This window comes from Chiloscyllium plagiosum, chromosome 4, assembly GCF_004010195.1.
Source record: "Chiloscyllium plagiosum isolate BGI_BamShark_2017 chromosome 4, ASM401019v2, whole genome shotgun sequence".
NCBI lineage: Eukaryota > Metazoa > Chordata > Chondrichthyes > Orectolobiformes > Hemiscylliidae > Chiloscyllium > Chiloscyllium plagiosum.
Window position 1 is genome coordinate 131,936,449 of NC_057713.1, and position 7,401 is coordinate 131,943,849.

The 7,401-nt window shown below is 44.3% G+C and overlaps 1 protein-coding gene across 3 annotated transcripts in view; it reads right to left on the minus strand.

Annotated features, from left to right (window-relative positions):
• LOC122549428 (centrosome and spindle pole-associated protein 1) overlaps positions 1-5,457 on the minus strand; it is a 156,659-nt gene extending 151,202 nt beyond the window's left edge. For 2 of the 3 annotated variants that reach the window (XM_043689244.1, XM_043689245.1), the window contains exon 1: positions 5,231-5,457. The gene's annotated coding sequence lies outside the window, so the exon portion shown is untranslated. The remainder of the gene's footprint in view (positions 1-5,230) is intronic. The other variant, XM_043689243.1, reaches the window with a different exon arrangement.
• Positions 5,458-7,401: the final 1,944 nt, after the last annotated feature.

The window sequence follows — 7,401 nt, forward strand, 5'->3', positions numbered from 1 at the left end:
AGTGCAATGCTTTCAAAAATGAGATTGAATTTGAAATTTGGCCTTTGAGTGGAAGCGAGGAAGGGGACAACAGTCATCATGAATATCTGGTCACTGATTGATATAGAATAGATGGTCAGCCCCCAAATTAAAATATATCAATAGGTACAGATGGGGTGAGAGGGTACAAGAAAGAGCAGAGGAAATGAGTCAAACTCGAGGTAACATCAGGAGTTCCTCTCTGTCAGCCTGAAAGAAGAAAAACAGCTGCCAAAGACTACCACAAAAGACTGCAAGACATCTGGGACACAGGTAACAACAATGACTGCAGATGCTGAAAACCAGATTCTGGATTAGTGGTGCTGGAAGAGCACAGCAGTTCAGGCAGCATCCAAGGAGCTTCGAAATCGACGTTTCGGGCAAAAGCCCTTCATCAGGAATACAGCCTGTCTTTCTGTATTCCTGATGAAAGGCTTTTGCCCGAAACGTCGATTTCGAAGCTCCTTGGATGCTGCCTGAACTGCTGTGCTCTTCCAGCACCACTAATCTGGGACACAGGGGCCAACTGGCTTACACTTCTCCATTGGAAAGAACAGTGTAAATCGGTGAAGCATTCTTATCTATCACCAGTCATGCATTTCCTTTCTTAATCTAATTAAACTATTGTATCATTTCTAAACTGCTGTTTCTCAATAAACCACCAGAAAATATCTACAATCATCGACTGCCTTTATTAGGCAACAGAGACTGCAAGCACCCACCCCCATTAAAATCCACAATAGGGATAAGTTGGCCTTTTTCATTTTTCCATGTCCTTTGCAGCCTTCAACATGTCATCGATGATAATTATGAATGTCTCACCTCCAATTCTCTCCTTCAAACCACCGCCAAACCTTAAACAGAACATTGTTTGCCTGAAACTACCCAGCCTTCAGAACAACACAAGACAACACTGCCATGGCAACCTCAGCAAGACATGTCAGATCATCGACATGGATACTACTATCACATGTGAGAATACCACCCACCACGCACATGGCAGATACCCCTGTGACTCAGCCAATGTTGTCTCTCTCCTGTTGCAGGCAAGGGTGCCCTGAGACATGATATACTGGCAAGAGTATGCAGACGCTACAACAATGGATGACTGGATATCGCATAATTGCCAGACAGGAACGTTCCCTCCCAGTCGAGGAACACTTCAGAGGTCAAGGACATTGAGCTGCCGATCTTCAGAGTAAGTGTCTTACAAGGCGGATTTCTAGATACACAACAATGGCAAATCGCTGAGCAGAAACTGGTAGCCAAGTTCCGCACCCATGAAGATGGTGTCAAATGGGAGACTGGGTTCATGTTGTGCTACATGCGACTCCACCATACTGTTCTATATCTTAAGATCTTCCTTGCTGTCCTCTTTTGACCCCATCGCCTTGATAAATTGTTATGGTCTCTCTACATTAATTAGTTTGTACAGTTTTGGATTACTTATTGTTATGGACTAGACCAGACCACTCAAAACATTCTTAAGCAGGCAGCCCAGACCACAACTTTGCAATTTGTCTCAGTAAGTGTACAGTGAAAATTACCCAGAGTAAGTTAACTAGGTTGACTACCAGGTTTTAAAAACAGACAAAAATTTATTCACAAAATTACACAATGAAATACAAACAACAGAATAAAGAACCCTACTGAACTCAGTCTATCCAAACTAGATTTAGTTATGCTATTCCGAATTACACAATAGTCCCAATAAGCAAACCCCCTTAAAAAAAACAGTAAAAATTGAACAAATACTTACAGTTTGCAATTAGAAGGACAGAAGTTCAGAGAGTTTAGCAACCTGTTTCCACGCAGCTCACTGTTGAACTCCTAACTAGTTCTGGACTGAACTGTTCAACGAGAGCTGACCACTCCCCTTTCAATATACAAGTCACTTCTAAAACATGATTACTTTGGCCTGAAATCTCATCTGTTTACATTTAAACAAAAGACCTCTCAAAATCCGTTTTCATCTCTGTACCAAACTAGTCACCCTGGAGCTGTTTATGATCCCTCTGAAAAAAAACAAGGACACAGTATCCTTTTGAAAAAAGGACCAGCTTTGCAACATTACTACTTTCGTTATACCCTTGGCATGCAACTCTTATATGTATCATGTTATTCCAATTATTTAGTTTGTCTCCAGCGTCACTTTATTTTTAATTTTTTGTAATTATCTCTCTGTCTCACTTAATTGGATTATAGGTCATCTCTTCACTTGTTGTTATTCAGCTATTGACACTTTATTCACACCGTCTAAGTCTCTTAGTCATCTGCAGAGATTTATTATTCAACACTCCACTCACACTAGTTGTATGACCTTTTGAACTCTGCCTATAAATTCTGTATCTGTGCGCTCTTCTTTCTTACTTCACCTGACATTGCACTATGAAAGCTTGTGCTTTCAAATAAACCTGTTGGACTATAACCTGATGTCATGTGGAATGAGGATTTCAGCAACAGGGAAGCTGTGGATGGTGGAATTGAATAGTATTATTAGAGGCAGAAATAGGTGATCTTAGTGATCATGCAGGTGTGGTCAGAAACTCCTACTTCAGATCAAATATGATGATTCAACCACAGATAGTTGTTAGGCAGAAGGATTCAGCTGGTGACTAGGGAATAGAGTTTGTGCCAAGAACCAAAATTCCCTGTAAATCTTTCTTATTGTGCAGGAATTGCATTAAGTGCACACCCATTTAATTTGTTGAGTGTAGCATTGCAATAAATTAACGCAGTCAACTTATGTGTTTTCTGTATGGAAAATTTTAGGTGCTGCACAACCATGTAACTTACACTGAACGAAGAAAGCCAAAACAAAAACAGAAGTTGCTGAAATAGTTCTGAGAAAGGGTCACTGAACCCCAAAACACTTCCTCTTTACAGATGCTAGGAGAAAGTGAAGACTGCAGATGCTGGAGATTAGAGCTGAAAAATGTGTTGCTGGAAAAGTGCAGCAGGTCAGGCGGCATCCAAGGAGCAGGAGAATCAATTGGGACTGAGAAAAGGTGGGGGGAGGGGAAATGAGGAAGCTGGAGAAATCTGCATTCATCCTAGGCCTAGGAACCCCCCAACCACAAGGGATCTTTTCTCAGTCCCAACCCTCGGACTCAGCACTGCCTTCTTGACCTGCAATCCTCTTCCCGACCTATCACCCTCACCTTAACCTCCTTCCACCTATCACATTCTCAACGCCCCTCCCCCAAGTCCCTCCTCCCTACCTTTTATCTTAGCCTGCTTGGCACACCCTCCTCATTCATAAGACCAAAATCTTTATCCTCCTAAAGTGATAACAAGGAGTCAAACCCAAAACAGTGACTACCAATCTATAGTACCACTTGGTCTCTGTCTTACAGCATTTACTGTTTTTATGACAATATAATACATGCCTAATCAAAAATAATACAACTCTCCAAGTCCTGCTTTAGGTGCAAGTAATTTCCATTCAAGATCTTATTTCTAGTTTTCACATCACTATAAAAGCAAAATAATTCTGAGAACAGATTTTCAGAAAAAATAATCCATAAATCTGATGTGAATTGTCTTCCACATAAAACAACTGAATTTGTTTTAAAACAACCAGATTTAGCAGATAAGCAAGTGCTAATATACAAAAAAAAAGTTGGTCTAATTCATTAGGCTGGAAAAGTGAGCTTAAACAGGAACAATTTTGTTTGTTTCATATTTGGTACTTTCTTTTTCTAATTCATAACTGGTCACCCATATTTATGACCAAGACTTTTCCTCCAACTGCCCACTAGTGAAATACTTCTCGTGCCATAATATCAAAAGCTTCACCCATGTCCTTCTCACCTCAGGGGTCATTATTTCTAGCAGGATCCTTGCTAATGTTCCACGGTCCGAAAAGTTCCAACTTCTCCAAAGTTCAACTATCTATATAACCTGTCTTGCACTGAATCCAGCTTGAACATCGATTCCTGATCTTGCTGACCTGCACTACCCTTGCGCATCTGTAACTCTCTGGACCATTCGATTGAGCATTCTGCGCGATTTGGAGCTATTGAGGCTGCATCAGTTAAGGGTGTCAAGGATATGGTGGTTGAATGAAGTTGAGACACAGTTTAACCATGACTGAAATCAACTGGCTCAAGGTAGTGTATGGTTTGGCCCTGTCCCATCAGTGTTTGGGTCCACCTTTCGCCACTGATAGTTCAATACTCGTTCTCTGAAACCTTGTCTAGGATACACGTATCACTGGATTCTAAACGTTCTCGCCACAGATGCTGTCAATCTGCTGAATTTCTCCAGCAATTTCTGTTTTTGTTTGTTTCACTTCGCTCATTCTGGAACTGCAATCTTCCATGCATCTCAACCTGATATCATTGGTAACAGAACCTCCAAACACATTAACGCTAAAATCTTCAACTCTACTGCCCTCCCTATCCAAGGAAATATCCAAACTCCCTCCCCTCCGAGTAAAGTTTACCCTAACCTCACTCTATAGCATAGTGTATTTTCTTTTACCACGTGTTCCGCCCACATCAACACCTATGCCAACTTTGCACAATTGTCCAAAAAGCCCCGTTTAAACAGCTCCGAACATCGAGAAAGGAAGGAGATGGTGGGGGATGGAAAACATAACATAGCTCCACAAAACGGCGTGCTGGTTGTCAAGTAACTTTACTGCACAAACTTAATCTGTACAGCAAACGTCCTCGGCCGATTGACAGGAGCCTCTGCGCAGGACGCTCCCACAAAACGTACTTAATGCGACAGAGAAGTAAGTATCTTCAGCTCCAGACCAAACGAAACATTAAATGTACAGCCTCACGGTTGTCAAGGTGATGTGAAACGCGTATCGCGCGGATAGAGCTCGGCTTTTTCCGAGTTGAAACAACACCGGCCCCGGCAACCGGCGCCCCCACACACAACACAACACAACACCGGCCCCGGCAACGGATGTCCGTCCCCCCCCAACACAACACCACACCGGCCCCGACAACCGGCGCCCCCCCACACACACACAACACCGACCGCAGCAGAGGGAGTCCGTGCTCGCCACCACTGCCGATCAGTACGGTGTCTATCAACCTGAGAGAATCCGGAGGTGGCCAGAAATTGTAAATCGGGAAGCCGTGGGACGGGTACGGACAAGTTTGGGGGGACTGGCTCAAATCCTCCTCTTGGGTAGGGGGTGGGGGCGTTGTGTCAGCAGAATATCAGCGCCTAAAGAGGAGCGAAGTTTACTTACACTCTCAGCCGTCGCTCGCGCCTTGGACTGAAGATTCAAACCAGGCTGCACGAGAGCCTGCCGTTACCAACGGTTCGCCGATTCCTCCGGCTCTGACTCCTCAGGACCTTCATGCATTGCGGCCAGCCCAGCAGCAACCAGCCTGCGGTTACCCGTCCGCTCGCCTAACAGGGGCTTTGGCAATCGGAGGGCCAAGAGTGAACCTTAGTGACACCCGCCTCCCCGTCTGCGTGGTGCTTCCCTCTGGGCCGGATGATCACCCGCTGAAGAACTCGCCGTTTAAAGATTCAGATTCGACGTTTGTATTTGTCTCTGTTCAGTCACATTCCATTCACTTTTATACCTCGTCACTTTTTGTTTTAATTTCCCAATTTTTAATGCTTATTCTATTCGAATTTTGTGCCTGTGTTCCGCAGTCACTGTTAGTTGATTTTTCTCCCCAGCTGTTGGCTTTTTATCTTAAACGACAGCAGAAAATGCTAGAGAAACTCACGAAGTCTGGCAGTCTCAGTAGAGAGATAAATAAAGTTAATAAAACTATCTGTTTTTGTAGTGATAGGAACCAAGGGGTAGGTATGGACTGCTATCCATTGGGGTGCTGTCCAATTCAATACGTCTGTTCTTGGCTGCAGGTGTGTTCTGAACTGGCCCAAAGACTGGGCATCAATGGAGCTCTGTGAGCTATCCACAGCAAAATCGTACTCGAGCACAATTTAAAACCTCATGGCCCAGCATATATGCAATTTAAACCATTACTATCATGCCAAAGGATCAACACTGATTTGATGGTGAGTGCGGGAGGGCATTCCAGGAGCAGCACCAGGCAACCAAAAAATGAGGTCTCAACTTGGTGAAGCTGCTAAACGGCACCACTTGCATGCCAAACATCATAAGCAGAAAGCATTAGATAGAACCGAGCGATCCCACAACCAATGGATGAGATCTAAGCTCTGCAGTCCTGCTACACCCAGTCATGAATGCTGGTGGACAATTAAACAATTCACTGGAGAAGGAGGCTCCACAAGTATCTCTGTCCTTAACAATGGAAGAGCCCAGCACGTCAGTGCAAAAGTTAAGGCGAAAGTGTTCACAATAATCCTGAACCAAAAGTGATGAGTGAATGATCTATCTCAGCCTGCAGCAGAAGTCCCCAGCATCATAGGTGCCAGTCTGCAACCAATTTGATTCTCACGTGATTTCAAAAAATGGGCAGAGGCACTGGATACTGCAAAGACTATGTGGCCCAACAACATTCAAACAACAGTACTGAAGATTTCTGCTCCAGAACTTGCCCCACCCTTATGAAGCTGTTCCAGTACAGCTATAACACTGGCATTTATCCACCAATGTGGAAAATTGCCAAGGTATCTCTTACATACAAAAAGCCGGACAAATCTAACCCAGCCAACTACTTCCCCATTCATCTACTCTCAAACATCATCATAAGTGATGGAAGGTATCATCAACAGTAAATTTGGGTTCTGCCAGGGTCACTCAGTTCCTGACCTGTTTTATAACCTTGGTTCAAAGATGGACAATAGAGAGGGGTGAGAGTGACAGCCCCTTGGCACATAGGAAAATGGTTGTGTTTTTGGGAGGCTAGTCAGCTCCAGGACATCTCTGCAGGAGTTCTTCAGCTTGGTGTCGTGGGTCCACTGCCCTCTCCCCCCCACTCCCAACCATCTTCAGCTGCTTCATAACAACCTTCTCTCCATCATTCAATCAGAAGTAGGGCCGTTAGATGATGACTGCACAATGCTGAGCACTATCCATGATTCTTCAGTTGCAGAAGCAGTCTATGTTCAAGTGCAACAAGATCTGGACAATATTCTGGCTTGTGAATAGAATAAGACCATAAGAGATAGGAGTGGAAGTAAGGCCATTCGGCCCATCGAGTCCACTCCACCATTCAATCATGGCTGATGGGCATTTCAAGGAGAAAGTGAGGACTGCAGACGCATTTCCCCTCCCCCCACCTTGTCTCAGTCAAATCCCTCGAACTCAGCACTGCCTTTCTAACGTGCAATCTTCTTCCTGACCTCTCCACCCCCACCCCACTCTAGCCTATCACCCTCACCTTGACCTCCTTCCACCTATCGCATTTCCAATGCCCCTCCCCCAAGTCCCTCCTCCCTACCTTTTATCTTAGCCTGCTGGACACATTTTCCTCA